General features: G+C 42.3%; 1 protein-coding gene across 1 annotated transcript in view; it reads left to right on the top strand.

Annotated features, from left to right (window-relative positions):
* Nucleotides 1-21,037, top strand: part of MSANTD1 (Myb/SANT DNA binding domain containing 1) — a 68,248-nt gene that overhangs the window by 14,785 nt on the left and 32,426 nt on the right. The window lies entirely within an intron of this gene.

The following is a 21,037-nucleotide window of genomic DNA, read 5'->3' as shown; positions in this document are numbered from 1 at the left end:
CCGCCCCCCCCCCCACACAATCCATCTCCCTGATCTGACAGAGCTCCTCACTCAGGACCAGAGCAGAGTCTGATGATCCCAGTAGAGGCCCACTTAGACTGATGGCCTGGTTTTTGGATGGGGATCACACATAGACAATGCCTGTTTGACACCAGTGTGGCACATACTTATGCACAGCAGACAAGCTTCCTCGTGGGCATGCTACGCAGTGTACTGGAAGTGCTTCACTTCTGGGCACAATGCTGCTGTCTCCCCCTAAAGGACATCTCTGTCCCCATCATCCTGGACTACCTCTTAGAACTTAAGACCTCAGGCCTCGTCTTTAGCTCAGTCTGTGTCCACCTGGCAGCTCTTAGTGCCTTCCTCCTGCCGGTGGATGGACAATTGATGTTTACTCACCTTACGAGCACCCGATTTCTGAAAAGCCAACAAAGAGCTTCCCACTGGTTCTTAAGCGTACCCTTTCTTAGGACCTAAATCTTGTGCTTTCTGCCCCCACCAGACCTCCCTTGATGCCCCTGGCCATGTGCGCTCTCTCTCTCTCTCTCTCACTTATCCACAAAGTTCATCTTCCTGTGACCATCACTTCCACCTGCCAGGTCAGCAAATTGGTGGCCATGATGGCTGACCCCCCCATTCTGTAATCCATAAAGACAAAGTCTCGTTATGCCTTTGCCCTAAGTTTCTTCCAACAGTAGTCTTGGAGTTTCACCTCAACCAATCCATCCATCTCCCCATCTTCCACCCTAAACCGCATGCCATTCCCACAGACAGGACCCTGCATTACACGGACATCTACCACACACTCACGTTCTACCTAGACATGACCTGCACTTTCCACACCTCTTCATAGCCATTGAGGAAGGGCCTGGCCCTCTCCTCACAGCGCATATCCAAGTAGATCTCTACCTGCATCACGGAGTTCTATGCACAGTCCAATGCCACACTGCCCCTCAGAATTACGGCCCACTCCATGAAGATGAAAGCAACAACTTCTGCCTACCTGGCGGACGTCCCCTGGTATGACATCTGCTGAGTGGCGACCTGGCGCTTTGTACACTTTTTCACCACCATTCACTGAGGGGCAGCTGAAGACATGACTGTGGGCTGTGGCATTCTGGCATCCTCATATAAATCTGAGCTGATCACTGCTTGGTACTCACCTGAGTTTGGACTACATATATGGATCACCTCTCGAAGAAGTTACTTACCAGTAACTGGAGGTTCTTCAAGATGTATGGTCCCTATTTCTATTCCAATACCCATTCACCATCTTCTCTGCTGTGGACAGCCCTATTAAGTGACAAGAGGGTAACTGAGGGTGCGTCGCCCCACACAGCCTCTTATAAACTCACCTGGAGCACAAGGCAATGTACGACTTGCATGCAGGTCAACGGACACTGCTGCTGAAAACTTCTGGCTCCGGCATGTGGTGCACATGTGCATCCGTGTTTGGAATACAAATAGGGACCATACATCTTGAAGAACTCCAGTGGTGGAAGTGCTAGCATTGACAAGGTGCTAGCATTTTAAGCACAGTGTCAGGTGCAAACTTGCTCTAAGCAAGGTTATATAGCAAGGCATTTAAAATGGATCTCTATCTAAACTGGTGATCCCCCTGGTGGAGCTGCTTCATGTGTGTTGGCAAAAGTGGGACATCTTAAAGAAAAAGGGCTAATGTAGATGAACCCACAGAAGCTTGTCTACAAATACATGAATAATGAGAATAACCAAAGTTACATTACTTAGGATATTTAAAATTAGCAAAAAATCCCAATAGTTTAGAAGGGATATAAACCTTTATGCTTCAGGAACTAAGTTAGCCTTCTGATGGGCTTAGTAAGAAGAGGGAGGTTATACCATAATTGCCCATTTCAGGTTTTCTTTCACTTTTCTCTGAAGCATCTGGTAGTGGTCACAGTCAGTGACAAGATACTGAAATAGATGGACCACTAGTTTGATCAACTATGACAATTCCTATTATTAAGTAGAGTCATGTTACTGAAACCAGGTATAACACTGTCCTCTGATTTGTTTATCATATTGTTCCATTGTGTAGTGTAGACTGTAACTTAATCGTGTTGATGACCTGTGCTAAAGCTCTGGACTGTTAAAAGCTTTAGTATAGCTTGTGAACATGGTTAAGGTCCTGCCTGGGCTAAAAATGGAACCACATTGTAACAATGGCTATCATTGTGGGCACCATCCTATTTATGTATAGGAGAGCTTTAGTTTACTTGGTACAGTAAATATCATTTTGGCTTTAGCTTACTTGGTACAGCAATGATAATTTTTTTCATACTGAAAAAAATTAATTGTTCTTACCCTATTCAAATACATGCTCAGTGTGTGTGTGTGAGAGATTTTATACATAATCAATATATGGAGTCGTCTTGGCTGTTATATACTTTTTAAAAAATGATTAATAATTGATGATGGCTTAAACCAACTTTAATGTAACCTATATCCGTAATGTACAAATGTTCATGAGTGTAGTTTTTCAGAGGAGAATATTTCTTCTTCCACCACAAAACAAATTTTAACTGGACTGCGTATGCCAACTCATTGCTACAGAGAGAAGAGATTGTTCAAGGACAAACCTCCAACCCAACAATTTGTGTGTGTTTCTAGCATGGACGACAGGGTTGGCTTCTATCCCTAGCGGATATTGTGTGTTTTACAGAAATGTTCCCGGTAACTTAGCAATCACTGTATAAAAGTGATTTAATAGACTGAACTGTTCTTATTACTGCACTAGGTCTTAGAAAATTGACTGAAGACTGTCTTGAGGTGTTATAGAAGTTTCAGTCCTAGACTTGGTGACTCAGTGTGCTGTGGTACCTGTGCACTAGTCAGTGATCACTTAAAACAGTTGTGTTAGCTACAACAACGGTTTGACATATATTCAATGGCCCTGCCAGGTCAGTACTTCACTGAAGTAGCCTTTCTGGTGTATTGACAAAAACATACCCCTCAAATGGGCTTGTTGGTGATTAGGTTAGTTTCCATTACTTCACTCCTGATGAAGATTTTTTTTTTCTTTTTTTTACTTAAAAGCTATGAGTTGGGCTTGGTTTAATCCTCCCAGCCAGTTGATGTGAGTTGTTGTATGCAGAGAAGGGGAATATTAAATAAATTGAGAAAAACAGAACTTTAGGATGCCATAGCTTAGATTGGCACATCTTGATCCACTACTGAGGCCTCAGTCTTTGGGTATGCATACACTGTAATTAAACACCTGCAGTTACCCCATGTAGCTGACTTGCAGGGCTTGGGTTGTGAGGCTATAGCTGCAGTGTAGATAACCGGCTCAGGCTGGAGCCCGGGCTCTGGCATTCCACAAGTGGGGAGGGTCCCAGAGACCGGACTCCACTCTGAGTCCGGATTTCTATACTGCACTTTTATAGCCCCTCAACCTGACTCCCATGAGCCTGAGTCAGCTGACACAGGCCAGCTGCAGGTTAACTGCAGTGTAGACATACCCTTTGTGGCATGTTACAACAGAGAATGGAGCTAAGACCGAACAGACACAATATGGTCTTAGTGTGTAAACAATCATCACCAGCTGAAGCTTGGAGTATGTCAGAAGAGATGAACACTTTCTCTTATGTTGCTAATGAGATCCTGGCAGGAGACATTTACTGATTAGTTGGACAGTCTTGAAGGTTATCAGAATATGATGCAGAACTCTTCTGAATTCCATAACAAAACAGGAACTAAAGTTAACTCAGGCTGTTTTAAACAGTTACATAGACTGCCCCTCTTGGGTAACACACTATTGCTTTCATTCTGCACAGTAAATAAAAAACACTGGCCACTTTTATAACTTAGAACACATCGTTTTAAGTGTGGTGTGTTTTTGTTTGTAAGCTACTTGTCTTGAGTCTCTGCAGTCAGATTTAGTGTTTTCCTTTGTATTTTCTTTAAGAATATTCCTGGCTATGCTATCACTATGGGTATTTTAAATATGGAAACCTTCTGAGCAGTCTGAGATTTGCTTATGAACATGGGGCCCCTCGGGAGTTCCACGTGGTTCTGTAGAAAACAATGTCGAGTGTTTAGTAATGCGACTGACAAGTGGAATTCCTGAGCTCTATTCATGTCTGCCAGTGATTCACTTTGGACAAGTCACTTGGAGCAAAATTTTCATAGCACTCATAGCATCCACTGACTTCAGTTAAAGTTGTGGAAGCTCAGTACCTCTGAAAATCAGTAATTCGGCATCTCAGTTTGGACAATCCAAAACTAAGGTACCAGAATTAGTGGGCTCTTTTGAAAATTCTTCCCAAAGCCCGTGTCTCAATTTATCCATTTGTAAATAAATACTATTATCTTCCAGAGGCAGAATCCTTGACTGTTCCCACCACTGAAACCATTTCCCTGATCTGATAAGGTGGTGCACATCATCTGAATCTTACTTGATAACCAAATTGCAATGATCTGAATTATATATTTCCATCTTTTTGGCAAGGATAGTGTATGCAGTCCTTTCTCACATACACATACCTGCCATGGTGACACATGCCTTTGCAATCTCTACATAGGAATAGTGAACATTTAGATTGAATGAATAATGCCAAAAAGATAAATATTAATTTCAGAGTCCCTGCCAGAGCTCAGGCTTTCACACCTGCCCAAGCTCCAGCACGAGCTGCAACATGCACTAGCTGATGCCCCACTAAAGCAAATCAGTCTATCCAGGCTGGGAGACTCACTCCCAGCTGCTGTGTAGACATACCCTTATGCTTTTGGCAGCAACCTCTAACCTGAGATAGGGCAAGAAGAATCCCTTCTCTGCCTCTCATGTGGATAGAGAAGTGGAATAACTTTGGAAGAGTGTTTGTTGGTGGTCCCATCAGAAGCAGAGACACTGCCCATGGATCTCCTTCCATGTGGTCTGGAAAGAAAAAGAGAGTATGAACATCCTGGTCCCTATGTGGTGACTAGAAATAAGCATTTCAAAGTAGAAGCTGCCCTGCTTCTCAGAAGATGCCAAGGGAGGTCAGTTATCTGCCAGTTTGCCAGCTGATAATGCCAATATACAAGATGGAACTGATTGGTGCTGCGGAGGGAAGTTTTTGAGAGGTTAGTGTACGCTGGTGGAGGGGCAGATAGAAGGTAGCTTTGGGGAGGATGTTGGTAACTGCTAGTAGGTGTGTCTTTGATCAACCGCAGACCTCATTTAAGCTGATAGGTGGGCTATCCACCTTTCATTCACCCTAAATGAGGGAGCAATTAAGTGCCCTTTTGTTTAGTGATAGAAGCTACCGACCAAATCATGGACCAGCATGTCAAAGCTGGAATAGAAGCTGAACCATGCGGTCTGGAGACTGATTGGATTGCAGCTATGTACGTGTGTGTCTGGGTGTCAGAAGTAGAAAACTAGAAGAAAAAGCAGCTAGAGGAGGTCAGAGACAGCCAGAGAAGCACTGCTAGCATGGCCCTCAGAAGCCAAGAGAGAGCGAGCTTCTTTTGGGCAGAGTGCTGACTGGAAAGACAGATTTAGACCTGTGAGCAATGAAACTGTCTCTTGCTGTTTATTCCTACTGTGTTCAAGGAAACAGGACTTTGTGCACTTTGTACAGGATTTTGTAAATAAACAGGAATACACCAAAGAAATACCCGACTCCATATAATTAATTCCTCCTCATAATGGAAATAGTCTGTAAGGCCCTGAATGCTGGCTAACTGCTTCAGCTAATAGGGTCAACAATATCTTAAACTGTATAAACTCTTCTCCCACCTCTGGAAGGTTTGCTATCTCTCCTTTGCATTTTGTGAGATGCTAAGTTAATGTTGAGGGTTCTAGCCTTGGCTTTATCTTGAAGTTGCAACTTAGTGTCTGATTGTCTAAAAATTTTGTCAAGAACCTCTTTAAAAAAAATCAGTGAAAGACCACTTAAGCAATCCTGAGGTTAATAAGGACAGACCATGATTTAAGCAACAGGGCTTCATAGGCCATGGTATGGCATGCCATACTGTGGGATGACACAGAAAAAGCATCTGCCAGAAACTCATGCTATTTTGATCTGGGAAGAATAGCTTTTTATATCCAGTTCTCTGATAGGAATGCTAAAAGCTCCTGGATCCATTGGAGTATGGCTTTGGAAACAAATTCAGGACAAACTAACACCTGCAGTGCACATTCTGCCACTTCAGTGGTTCTTGGGAGCTATGCATATCTCCCATTATAAAAGATTTTGAGGCTTTTTGAGATGACTGAAATGGTTGTTTGGCAGCCCATTTCAGAAATGACAGAATTCACTTTGGGATTACTGCTGTCATGGCCAACAGCTTGATGGAACCATGCCAGCCAAATGTACTGCAGGGGTAAGTCATTTGAAGCCCGAATGGCACTGGTGATTTTGGCCCTTTTAATTTTTGGAGAGTCTTAGGAGTGGGCAGACTGCAATAAATATTAATTATTACTGGCTTAATTTTATACGTTAGGAATATTTTCAATTATTTGGGTTCCTGATACAACTTTGTCACCAGTACCAGCCAATGATACCTGAACGTTCTCTACATTTAAGTATTTTGCTCCTTAATTAACTAAAATGGAAGTATCCTGTGCCTTAAATATTCTTTATGAAATGTTTTCATCCTTATAAATTTCTCCTTCAGAGCTGGACATCTGAACAGAATTTTGCAAGAGGAAAAGGCTGGATGCCTGGGAGCCTCTAGGCAGAACAGCAAAATAGAGCTGGAGGCACTCTTGTGCTTCTCTCTTGGATTTTTTGGCAGACACCTTTAATTTCTAATTTTTTAAACTTGTGGCTGATTAAATTGTAGAATAGAAGCATCCCCCTAGCTATCCCCACTGAGATGGCATCTGAGTGAGACTTCTTCCTTACCACTTTCAGGTGATTTAGGTGACCAACTTTGCTTCAGTTTTCTCTCAAAAAATAAAATTTAACTGGATGACTAGCAAAGTTACCATGGACAATAAAGGGCAAGGGATGCAGATCGGGATAAATAAAGAACACATTAGAGATCTTCTGATCAATCTGAATTAATTCAAATCAGTGGGGCCGGATGCTATTCACCCCAAGGTACTGAAGGAATTAGCTGAAGAAATCTCAGAGCCACTGGCAATAGTATATGCAAACTCATGGATGACAGGATAGGTCCCGGAAGACTGACGAAGGGCTAACGTAGTGCCCATATTTAAAAAGGGGGAAAAGAAAGAGCTGGGAAACTATAGACCAGTCAGCCTGGCTTTGATACCTGGGAAGCTAGAGCAAAGTATAAAACATTCAATTTGCAAATACCTGGAGGATGAATGGGTAATCACTAACAGCCAGCATGCATTTACCAACCAAACCAGCTTGATTTCCTTTTGACAGGGTAATTGATTTGATGGATAGGGGGAATGCATGGACATAATATACCTGGAGTTCAGCAAAGCTTTTGACACAGTCCCACATGACATTCTGATAAGTAAGCTGGAGAAATGCGGGCTTGACAGAACTACCATTAAGTAGACTCATAATTGATTAAAAAACTGCAAACAAAAGTCACTATTAATGGAATGATGTCAGAATGCAGGAAGGTCTCAAGTGGGGTTCCACAGGAATTTGTTCTGGGTATGGTATTCTTTAATATCTTTAATTACCTGAATGTAGGTATACAGCGCATACTGATCAAGTTTGCAGGTGACACAAAGCTGTGGGGGGTGGGGTTGCCAATACATTGGAGGACAGAGCTAAAATTCAGAGGGATCTTGATAAATTGGAGACCTGGGCTATAGACAACAAAATGAAATTTAACAAAGACAAATGTAAGGTGCTACGCTTAGGGAAGAAAAAACAAATACACAAATATAGAATGGGGGGAAACTGGGTTGGCAGCAGCACTGCTGAGAAGGATCTGGGATCACAACCACAACATCAGTCACCAATGTGATGTTGGAAAAAAGGCAAATTAGGTAGGTTGTATTAACAGAGGCGTAGCATGCAAGTCACAAGAGGTGATTGTAACACTCTATGTGGCACTGGTTAGGCCTCAGCTGGAGTACGGTGTCCAATTTTGGTACCAATTTATAGAAAGGATGTAGAGAAACTGCAAAGGATCCAGAGGTGAGTGACAAAGATGATCAAAGGGATGGAATGCAAGCCATATTAGCAAAAGCTGAAGGAACTGGATATGTTCAGTCTGGGGAAAAAAGGGAGACTAAGGAGGGATATGACAGCGGTCTTCAGATACTTGAAAGGCTGCCATAAAAAAGATGGAGAAAAGTTGTTCTCTTTTGCCACAGAGGGCAGGACAAGAGGCAATGGGTTCAAACTACAGCATAGCAGATTTAGATTAAATCTCAGGGAAAACTTCCTAACTGTAAGAACAGTAGGACAATAGAACAAACTACCTTGGGAGGTTGTGGAAGCTCTTTCACTGGAGGTTTTCAAAAGGAGGCTCGGTAGCCATCTGTCTTGGATGGCTTAGACACAACAAATCCTGCATCTTGGCAGGGGGGTAGATTAGGTGACCCTTGCGGTCCATTCTAACCCTATGGTTCCATGATTGCTGTCTTCATCTGGAGTATGCCTGTCAGCTGAAGAGGCACTGTAGTTAAAGGAGTTGTGACTTTCCTATGTTGTGCTTCTATAGTGGTTTTTGGCAGAGAGTCAGGAACTCAGCATGTGGATACAAACAGCTGCTCGGTGGATTTAGCAGGCTGCCAAGCTAGTAGCGCACTCTGAAGAGTAAGACTGGTGTTCTGGCACAAAACTGCCAGTGATTCTCACTGTAGTTTCTCCAAGGCCAGTGGTTTTTGGTATTGGGCCAAAAGCACTCTCCTTCTGGAACAAAAACAAGCTAGAACCCATTTATTCAACATGGCTCTAATATTTGCCACCCAAACTGTTAAAAACTGGGTTAGCTGGAATCATGTGTAAGTTTCAAACTCTTTTCTTGGCCTAATGTTGTTTGAATTAGGTTAGGATGAGTTATGTTTGATTGGGGACTAAAAGCTTCTTTAAAGTATTTTTCTAACTATTGTTTAATTACCAATCTTTAAGGACCACAATGGCACTGTTATTCTTGCTACAGAAACAAGACTGAACAAAAGAGTGTCATGAAAGCAGTGCAAAACCTCTTTTTTTTTCTCTTTCCTGTCTAGCAAGGATGTTTTTCTTACACACTCTGAAGTAGAGAAACAGTGCAGAGCACAAACATGGTATAAACTCTCAAATACAGATTTCTGAGTGATAGTGATTCTTCTTTTCAAATTTCCTAGATTCAAACACACAGATTCTTAGTCAAACATATCTCTGAAGAATTATTTGGTTAGCATTATACTGACAGGTTAAAATGCGCTTTAGATATACTAATATTTAGTGTCCTAAAATGTAGTAAAGATACAAATGTAAGCAGTATTACTTACATCAGTAAGCAATCAGGATCAAGGTCAACCCTCTTGAGCCAGGATTCAGGAAACCATCAACTAGGGAAGTGGTTGCTTTTCACTGAAATTGTATTTATTGCTCACTTTTCAGGAAAAGAACATATATCTAATATATACATACCCCTAAGACTGTTCCATATTGTAAGAGCTTGCAAACAGTTGTCAGGAGTAAGCGAAACTCTGAGATACACTAGACTCTTTATCTACAAATTCAAACAGGAAAGTGTGGTAATTGTGTCTATGTAACTATGTCTTTGTTCTCTGTGTACCATATATTTAAATTTCCAGAAACTCTGCCGGTCTTTCCCCATAGTTGCTACAAGCTGTTATAGAACCTCTGTGATCTCTTATGGACACTTTACTACTTTTTTTGTTGTTGTTTTCTTTAATCTAAAATAAGTAATTTTATAATGAAAGTATATGGTTGGTGATATATGCCTCGATTCAGCAAAATGCTTTAAGTACATACATACGTCAATCCCTATCCAGCTCAGCACTTAAGTAAATGCTTAAATTTAAGCATTTACTTAACTTCCATTGATTTAGGTCTGGTCAACACTTTTTAAGTGTTATCAGCATAACTATTTCATTAAGGGGTGTGATTTTTTTTTCTGACATTGTTATGCTGATGAAAGCTCTTGTGTGGACACAGTTATATTGGTAGAAGGTGCATCATACCAGCATAGCTTACTTCACTTCATTGAACCAGAATATACCATACCACAATAAGCACTTTCAAACTAGTGTAACTGTGTCTAGCTAGAGCAGGGGAGGGCAAACTATCGCCCGTGGGCCGGATCCCGCTCGTGAGTTGTTTTTAAGCTGGCCTGCAAACTCCCACTGGGAGCTGGGTTAGGGGCCGCACCATGCAGCTCGGCCACGCTCCAGTTGGAGCGCCGAGTCGGGATGCAGAGAGATCTAAATAAATCTCCATGGAGTCCTGCACTTAGGATGGAAGAATCCCATGCACTGCTACAGACTAGGGACCGAATGGCTGGGCAGCAGTTCTGCAGAAAAGGACCTAAGGGTTACGGTGGACGAAAAGCTGAATATGAGTCAACAGTGTGCCCTTGTTGCCAAGAAGGCTAATGGCATTTTGGGTTGTATAAGTAGGGGCATTTCCAGCAGATCGAGGGATGTAATCATTCCCCTCTATTCAGCACTGGTGAGGCCTCATCTGGAGTTCTGTGTCCAGTTTTTGGGCCCCACACTACAAGAAGGATGTGGATAAATTGGAGAGAGTCCAGCGGAGGGCAACAAAAATGATTAGGGGGCTGGAGCACATGACTTATGAGGAGAGGCTGAGGGAACTGGGATAGTTTAGTCTGCAGAAGAGAAGAATGAGGGGGGATTTGATAGCTGCTTTCAACTACCTGAAAGGGGGTTCCAAAGAGGATGGATCTAGATTGTTCTCAGTGGTAGAAGATGACAGAACAAGGAGTAATGGTCTCAAGTTGCAGAGGGGGAGGTTTAGGTTGGACATTAGGAAAAACTTTTTCACTAGTAGGGTGGTGAAGAACTGGAATGGGTTACCTAGGGAGGTGGTGGAATCTCCTTCCTTAGAGGTTTTTAAGGTCAGGCTTGACAAAGCCCTGGCTGGGATGATTTAGTTGGGTTTGGTCCTGCTTTGAGCAGGGGGTTGGAGTAGATGACCTCCTGAGGTCCCTTCCAACCCTGAGATTCTATGATTCTATAAACCAAGGCTTTGTCTGTAGGTACTATTTAAAAACACACAACCCCCCCCCCCAAAAAAAAACAAAAAAAACAACAAAAAACAGTAGTTTTATGACAACAGTGTATTTAATACATTATTTACAAAACGCAAACACTTAAAAGCAATAGTTAAGGACACTAGTCTGACATTCTTCACTTATGAAGCAAACATTATTATAGAGACTAGAGGAAAATATATTAAGTCACAAAACCCTTAATTCTAATACAGACTACTGGTTTATTTTAAGGAATATTTATTTATCTATTAGTATTAAAATAGTTTCTTTTCATTATCTAACTGAATAGAAAATACCAGTAAATATATTGATAAATTAACAGTGGACTCTTTTGCTGAGTACTTATAGCTGTTTCTGGAAAATAATGTCGTATTACTTATGGTAACTTGAAATTGAGGCTGGTCACTTTGTCCTTAATCTATCCATATAATTTTTGCAAAGAGTCCTGTGGTACCTTCTAGACTAAAAGACGTATTGGAGCATGAGCTTTCATGGGTGAATACCCACTTTGTCGGATTCGACGAAGTGGGTATTCACCCACGAAAGCTCATGCTCCAATACATCTGTTAGTCTATAAGGTACCACAGGACTCTTCGCTGCTTTTACAGATCCAGACTAACACAGCTACCCCTCTGATGCATATAATTTTTGTTTCTCTTCCTGAAAGGTGCCGTATTGTTGTTGTTTATATGTTGAATTACTGATGAAGAAATAGTACTTATTTGGGGTCAGAGTTAAGGTTATTGTGTTGTGGTGAAATATGCATTATTTTATACTGCATATGAAATATGCATTTTTAAAACTTGATAAAAATAATAAGAAGAATGCAAGATTTTTTTAGTCTTCAACTATTCTTTGAGTGCTTTGATTTTGTAAATGTGATAGGTAAGTACATATTATCTATCTTGAGATTTTGTACTGCCTCCCATCATCATAGCATGTGAGCATCATTTTGTTACAGTGAAGTAGATTATCAATAGTGAAGTCCCTTGTGGGGATTTGAACCATGGAGTCTTCATCTCTACTCTCTTTTTGAGTTATATAAAGCTTTTGTTTTGGATAGATTTGTGTGTGTGGTGTTTTGATTTGTTTTTCAGATGTGGGGAGGAAGAGAGGTGCAACTGATGCTTTCAATATTCTAGTTACTGTAGAAAAGACTTATCAAATAGGAAGATTTTGCACCATTTCTAAAAAGTGGTCACATTCTGGATTCATAGCTCTTGAATTGAGCTTTGCCACCAGCTCAAGTGCCCATAAATCCCCAGCAGCAAAAAAACTTCAGGACCAGACTTCAGAGAGAAACTGCTGAGCTTCAGTTCATCTGCAAATTTGACACCATCAGCTCAGGCTTAAACAAAGACTGTGAATGGCTTGCCAACTACAGAACCAGTTTCTCCTCTCTTGGTTTTCACACCTCAGCTGCTAGAAGAGGGCCTCATCCTCCCTGATTGAACTAACCTTGTTATCTCTAGCCTGCTTCTTGCTTGCTTATATATACCTGCCCCTGGAAATTTCCACTACATGCATCCGACGAAGTGGGTATTCACCCACGAAAGCTCATGCTCAGGGGTGAGCTGCAGCGGGTTCGCACGGGTTCGCGGGAACCCGTTGTTAAATTTAGCAGCCATTTTAGAACCGCTTGTTAAGGGCTGCTAAATTTAACAAAAGTTCCTGCCCACTCCTCTCCTGCTCCGCCCCCTTCTCCTCCCCCTCCCCTGCTTCCCGCGAATCAGATGTTCGCGGGAAGCCTGAACAAGCAGCATGGAGGCAGCCAGCAGGTAAGCTGGGGCGCAGAGGGGGAGGGGAGGTGCGGCTGGCTCAGCAGCTCCCGGTCCCAGACCGCGGCTCCCTCCAGCCCAGCGCCGGCCCGGGGAGTCGAGCCCCACGGCTGCCGCCGAGCGGCCGGGCCCCGGTGCTGGGCCCCGGTGCCGGCCCGGCCCGGCGAGTCGGGCCCCGCGGCGCCAGTCGTGGCCCTGGCAGAGTGGACCCGGTCCCCAGGCAGTGTGGTAAGGGGGCAGGGAGGGGGTGGGCTGTGGGGGGGTGGATAGGGGTCAGGGCAGTCAGAGGGCAGGGAACAGGGGGATTGAATGGGGGCAAGGGTCCCGGGGAGCAGTCAGGAAAGAGCAGGGTTGGATGAGGTGGTGGGGGCACTCAGGGACAGAGAGAAGGGGTAGTTGTATGGGGTAGGGGTTCTGGGGTGCCACTGAGAATGAGAGGAGGGGTTGGGTGGGGCGGCAAGGGGCAGTCAGGGGACAGGGAAGGGGGGGATGGGTCAGGGGTCTCGGAGTGTGTGTGTTAAGGAACATGAGGGGTTGGATGGGGCACGACCCCCCCCCCACGGAGGGGGGGGGAAGGAGGGAACCCGTTGTTAAAATTTTGGAGGGAGGAGGGAACCCGTTGTCAAAAATTTGGCAGCTCATCACTGCTCATGCTCCAAAACGTCTGTTAGTCTATAAGGTGCCACAAGACTCTTTGCTGCTTTTACAGATCCAGACTAACACGGCTACCCCTCTGATCATAAATCCCCAATACATCTGTTGTTTAATTCAGTTCCACTGAAAGTTCTTGTTCTCTCTCTCTCTCTCTCTCTCTCTCATATGTCTTGTTCATTTGTTAACACAAAGCCCCTATATTTCAATACAAGTAATAAATACAGCTGCTAAATCATATTCCCAGCCCATTATTATAACCATATTGCTGGTGCTATGGATTCCTCTACTAGCTCTTTGTTTGCATAGCAACCTGTTTAATTATCCTAGGAACACATGAGGCTAGTGGTCCATATAGTCCAGTATCCTGTCTTTGACAATGGCTGACACTAGATGCTTCTGAAGCAATCAGTTGCAGAATATAACCTGCACATAGGGATGTTTCTTTCTAACTGTATTTGTTATGCCCTGAAGCATAGGAATTATATTCCTTCCAAATTTTTAAAAAGCTTTACTAATGTAATTCTGAATCTAATAATTATTAATATAAACATCTACTCCTCAATGATATCTTGTGGCAATGAGTTCCATAGACTAACTTCAAGACTATGTATAATTTTGACCCTTCTTACATATCTGATCTAGTCTTTCATCGCATTGTTCTCTCTGTTCAGACAATGGTGGTAGCCTGATGCCCCATTTGTCCACTTCTCTGATATCCATCTCTGCATCTTTTTCCATTCTTCTCTCTCAGATGGAATGTCTGTGCTGAGCTGGACTGCAAGACCAGAGTTGGTTGGAAAAATTCCAATTAAATGTGGGTTTTTTTGGTTAGAATTTGACACTTGGACAAAATTGAAATGTTTCACAAAGACAGTTCAATTTCAATGAAGTTCCAGGGAAACTCTGCCTTCTCTCAGCAACCTGCCTGCTTTCCTACCAGCTCAGCAGCACATTTGGCAGACTGATGGGGAGCAAGGAGCCTGAAAGCCCTAGGAGCCCCAGGGCCCAGGCTCCAAAGCTTGTGGTTCCTTGCCAGCAGGGTGTATTGATTGAAATAAGAGATTTAAATAACTTAATTTAATCATGGTTTAAATCAGCAAGCAGGAAACCTGGATTTGAAATCATCTGTTTTAATTGTATTTTGCATTTGCACTTTTTAAATTATTTTCCTAAAGAAAGATTCTTATTACTTGGAAACAATCAAAACATATTTGCAATTAAATATAGCCTTACACTAAACTTGGTGCTTCTTATCAGAGGACTACACTATAGCTATACACATTTATTTAAGCAATTATATGCTTTAACTTACATTTAATCAGATTCTTAATTTTACTATGTATAAATGGTGAATGATGCATTTCTTATTTACTAGATGACGATTAATTTTTCACTTGTGATGTGTGTCAAGCTCTATTTGCATGGAAATTCAAATTCAATTAAAATGCACATAAACAGCATTTCATTTTTTTATTAAATAAAACAAAACAAAAACCCCAAAGTGTTTGTCAGTCTGACTTGTGGGAAAATTCCTTTCTGACACCAAATATGGTTAGATCCTGAGCATGAGAGCAATGGCCCACCCCATCTAATGTTCCATCTCCAGCCATAGCCATCTCTGATGCTTCAGATGAAGGAGACAAAAGAAAAAAACCTCACACCACCATAGAATACACCGGGGGAGGGTGGGGAACTTTCCCTTCTGACCCCCTAAAGATGACGAGCTGTGAAACCCTGAAGCATGAGATTTTAGGAATGTAAGACATGTACTGGACTGCTGAGCCAAGCCTCTCACTGCTGCAGGCTGCCCCATCATACAATCCCACTCAAAAATCTATCAAGGTCTATCTTAAAACTAACTAGTTTGTTTGCCCCACAGCACCTACTGGGAGGCTGTTCCAGAACCTCACTCCTCTGGTGGTTAGAAATCATCTTCTTATTTCCAACCTAAATTTATTCATGGCCAGTTTATACACATTTGGTTTTGTGCCAACGTTGTACTTAAACTTTAATAGCTCTTTGCCCCCTGTTTTTACTCCCCGATTTATTTATAAAGAGCAATTATATCCTCTCTCTGAGATTTTGTTTTGCTAGGCTAAACATGCCAATCTTTTTAAATATCTCCTCTTGTAAAATAGTCCCTCCATTCCACTGATCATCCTAGTAGCTCTTCTCTGAATCTGTTCCTGTCTGAATTCATCTTTCTTGAACATGGATGTACACAGTATTCCAAATGAGGTCTACCAGTGCCTTGTACAAGGGCACCAATACTTCGCTATTTCTACTGGAAATACGTTACCTAGTAGATCCTAGGACTGCATTTGTCTTTTCTACAGCCACATTACTTTGGTGGCTCATGGTCATTCTGCAATCGACCAATGCACCTATGTCTCCACTGTCACTTTCAGCTGATGAGCTCCCAGCTTGCATGACCTTGCACTTTGGTGCTATTAAATTTCATCCCATTTCTATTACTATTTGTATTACTCCTGTCCTCGAGGTCATCCAGTTCTTCCTGTATAATATTACACCCTTCCTTGTATTGAGAATGCCTCCCAAGTTTGTGTTGTCAGTAGATTTCCATCATTAATAAAAATTAGGGCTGTCAAGCGATTAAAAAAATTAATCGCGATTAATCGCACAACTAAAAAATTAATTGTGTGATTAATCGTGCTGTTAATAATAGAATACTATTTATATAAGTATTTTTGGACATCGTCCACATTTTCAAATATATTGCTTTCATTTATAACACAATACAATATTTACGCAGTTATTTTTTGTACATAATTCTACATTTGTAAGTTGTGCTTGTGACAGGTTGGCTCACAGAAACCCCCTTGGGGCTGCCAACTGATGTGCCAAGACTACTTCTGCGCCTGCTTTCCCTGCCCTCCCAGTTTGGGACTTCAGTGCCCTGCCTGGTTTGAGCCAGACCTGCTAGCCTGCTGCAAACCCAGACCCAGGTCTGAACTACGACCCCTAACAGCTGTAGGCTTAAACTGAAAGCAGCTTAAGAAGTGTTCCTGTCTTTAACACTTAGATCCCCAACTCCCAATGGGGTCCAAACCCCAAATAAATTAGTTTTACCCTGTATAACGCTTATACAGGGTAAACTCATAAATTATTCACCCTCTATACACTGATAGAGAGATATGCACAGCTGTTTGCTCCCCCACAGGTATTAATGCATACTCTGGGTTAATAAGTAAAAAGTTATTTTATTAAATACAGAAAGTAGGATTTAAGAGGTCCCAAGTAGTAACAGACAGAACAAAGTGAATTACCAAGCAAAATAAAATAGAACACGCAAGTTTATGTCTAATACAGTAAGAAGACTGAATACAGATAAAAACCTCACCCTCAGAGGAATTCCAGTAAGCTTCCTTTTACAGACTAGTCTCCTTCTAGTCTGGGTCCAGCAATCACTCACAGCCCCTGTAGTTACTGTTCTTTGTTCCAGTTTCTTTCAGGTATCCTTGCGGGTGGAGAGGCTATCTCTTTAGCCAGCTGAGGACCAAATGGAGGAGTCTCCCAGGAGTTTAAATACACCTTCTCTTGTGGGTGGAGACACCCTCCTCTTTCCTATGCAAAGTCCAGCTCCAAGATGGAGTTTTGGAGTCACATGGTCAAGTCACATGTCCATGCATGACTCAGAACTTACAGGCAGCAGCCATGGTTCACATGCAGCCTTGAACATTCTCAAGTAGACTTCTTATGTGGATTGTAGCCTTCCAAGATCCATTGTCCATTAAGTGCGTCTTGACTGGGCACTTAACTTGCATATTCCTTTCTCAAGAAGCTGACCAAATGCTTTACTAAGGCTACTTAGAAATCAAACAAGTACACAGCCAATATTCATAACTTTGAACACAAAAATGTTACATGCATACAAATAGGAGGAATAGATGACTTTTCCTGCACTATCTCCACTGGCATTTTCAGGATATTTGCATTCACTGTAAGAGTTCCTGGAAGATACAGTAGTCATCTGATTGAGTTGAAGCAAATGGGGTGACTGCTTCATCGGAAGAGAATGTTGCTATTAGGATGGGCTGATCCTCTGTTTCTTGCAGATACTCCTCTCAATGTCTTGCTCCTGCTGATGTAAAGTATATTGCACTAGTTGACCTTCTTGAGTAGATCTGAAGGGAGAGAGATTTGACTCTAGAGGTGGGGCAAATGGAATAAGTCTTCCTATTTGATTGCGTGCCCCAAGGAGCCCAGAATGGCTATGACTCTATGCGATATGGAGCTGCAGGCCATGGAGGGAGAAAACATTAAGGTTGTTAACTTTGAGACTCTTGATGTCTTTGTTTATGCCTCTGGATTCCTTGTCAGACCAAGCTGGCTCATAGGGAGGGGAGTATGGTGAGTCGGAGGGTGACATTTCCTTACTCTGTTCAGAGATAGAGGAAGAGAGAATGTATGGGCTGGTCTACACTACGGGGGAAAATCGATCTAAGATACGCAACTTCAGCTACGTGAATAACGTAACTGAAGTCGAAGTATCTTATATCGAATTACCTACCGTCCTCACGGCGCGGGATTGATGTCCGCGGCTCCCCATGTCGACTCCGCTACTGCCGTTCGGGTTGGTGGAGTTCCGGAGTCGACAGGAGCATGTTCGGGGATCAATATATCGCGTCTAGATGAGACGCGATATATCGATCCCTGAGAAATCGATTGCTACCCGCCGATACGGCGGGTAGTGAAGACGTACCCTATTTCTTCAATAGAAGGAGTGTTCTAGGGAGCTCTGGAATGTCTTCGGTGTATACTGAGGCCATGGCTGCAGGTGGTGCCAAGCAAGGAAATTTCTCTGAGGAAAGCAGTGGTTGACTCCAGTTATTAGATTACTGTTAAGTTGCTCATTACCATGAAGGTCTTTTGTATCGATAAGGCTAGTTCCAGGAAAATCTGTACCACAATGGCAGCCATCAACATAGTGGGTCCTTTGGATGTCAGCGCAGAATGTATCAGTGCTGACGAATTGGTACTGATAGAGGCACAGATATGTTCTTCAGAACAGCCATGGTTATTTGGTAACCAGATGGTGCTGAAGTATCAGAGGGACCTGTGAAATACCTATTGGATGAGAAATCTGAGCAGAAACAGATACATGATGTGATTTCTGCTTTGATTTTCTGGGTCGCAGAGAAGTACACCTGTGTTTGCAGGGGCTCTTTTCTACCACTTTCCTCCAATGATGGGGCAGATGAAGTCTTCGTTGCTCTTCATGATGCAGGAGTAGGAGAGTGCAGCATTTCTGAGGAAGAATAAATCTTGGAGCTTGGAGTAGATCTGCAGCTTACTGGACCACTAGCATAGATGATCTAGTCTTTTTCCCTCAGGCTCAAATGGAGTGTTCCAGGAGGAAAAGCCTGAGGTGAGATTCGCTCGCTTTTTGTGTCCTCTTATGAAAAGACCAACGTATCAAGCACTTATCTGGAATGTGTGCTTCACCAAGCAGAAGAGGCACTTATAATATCCATAATTAATAGGAATGGCTTCCTTACAGAAGGGACAGGATCTGAACCCTGGAGACTTGGATTCCGCCACTGCAGCAAAGTTCTGGTACTGGGATAAGATCCTTCAAGTTTTTAAGTGTCTCTTTTTTTAACACATGTTAAACTTTATTAAACTAACAACTATATTATTTAATTAAAAAAAACAGTAACTAGAAGAGAAATAGACACGGCGGTGGTAAGATCTTACTGCCACGAGAGATTAAAAAGGAACTGAGGGATGGTTAGGCCCACTCTGCCCCTTATGCCCTCAGATACAGGGGGGCTGGGATGGAGGGGCGGGAGGGGGAGCACAAGAGCATCTGAAGCACAGGCGTGGTCCCAGCATGCTGCTATTTAAAATAATTCAAACTCACGCACATGGGACACCCGCAGATGAGAAGTGGAATACATGTGGACAATCACTCAAAGAAGTTATTGCTGCTGTCCTTGTTCCCTTCCATCCCCTCTCCTTCCGCCTGTTTGTTACCCTTGCTAGTTGTGTCCTGTCTAAAACTAGACTATAAACTCTCCAAAGCAGGGACCATATCTTTCTCTTTGTTATGTAGAGTGTCTAATACATGACTGGTTGCAATAAAAATAATACAAAACATTTTCAGAGCCCTAGTGGATGAATGTCAGGGCAAAATAATTCCTATAATTGCTTAATAAAGTCTGAAAAGCAGTTTGGGGTCCATTTGGATAGAGGTTTCTGTATAAATGCAAGATTATTTGGTCCCAGATCAGACACTCAATATCCTAGCAATAGCTTAAGGACCCTTTTTTTCTGAGACATCTTCTTACTTCCTTAAGTTTGTCCTGCTAGGCCTCTGTCATTGGCTTCAAAACTGGTCAATTGAATTTGGTATTGTTTTTATTAATATGTGCATGCAACCCATTGTGGTGTGCTGGGTATATAAAAATAAATTAATAAAATGAACCTGTCACCAGTTGATTCTTTTCTGACCACCATCTGTCTACTGATCATGTGATGTCTCCAGCTGGGCACCCAAGAGATAAACCATGCAAGATCATTGTGACAGCATATGGTGCTATTTACAAATTTTAAAAGGGCAATAGTTGTTAGGCTGTCATATTAGCAGTTAAAAAGTAATGTTGTTTGGAGGCTAGGTTTTGTTAAGGAAGCCTGTTACTCGGTAGGTATATGTCTCACATGGAGATTTTTCAGTGGGTTTGGAGTAAAAGTTGATAAATAAAGAAATTCTGATTTTTTCCCCCCTTCACATATTCCACAGTTCCTTTGTTGGTGCAATTTGGAGTGAACAATAAAATACATAACATGGAGACCAGGCAGTGATGAGTTAAAGGTTTTATTTCATGTGCCTTTTACGGGCACTATGGGCTCCCCTCACCCTTTCCAGGATGCAAACCAATCTGTGTAGTTTTTAAACTACTGTTAAGATCAAGGATGTGGTTATGAAAAGACTTACAATTTATAGGATACTTAAGCATTAAGGATTGAGATACAGAACATTTCCTGGGGATTAAGGACTGGCTGGGTGAGCCTCAGGCCATTAACCCCCGCCTGTCATTAATCTCCAGGAAATACCATGCAGTGAGGTCGTTATTGCTGTTATATGCTGAAACTGAAAACAAACAATGGTGTGTGTTTTTATACAAGATGCTGTTTAATTTGGAATGTAGCGAATTAATGCCTTGTGCATTAGCTAGTCATATTGCTAGAATTGATCGATTCCATGCATCTTACTCTTTTATGATAGACATTATGGGGTTGCATGGGTGTAAGAAAGGGCAGAATTTGACCCATAGTGTGTGTTATACAATTTAGTATGATGAATCAATGAAATCAATGGTGTTTCACTGGTGCAAATGTGAACAGAATTTAGCTCTGTACATAGAAAACTACCATAAAATGCTTACTTCACAACAAAGCAATTTATTTACAGTTCTAAGCATCTTGCAGCCTTTTTTTTTTAAACTCAA

This window comes from Mauremys mutica, chromosome 5 (genome assembly GCF_020497125.1).
Source record: "Mauremys mutica isolate MM-2020 ecotype Southern chromosome 5, ASM2049712v1, whole genome shotgun sequence".
NCBI lineage: Eukaryota > Metazoa > Chordata > Testudines > Geoemydidae > Mauremys > Mauremys mutica.
The sequence above is the reverse complement of the archived record's forward strand: the minus strand, read 5'-3'. Positions and strand labels throughout refer to the sequence as shown.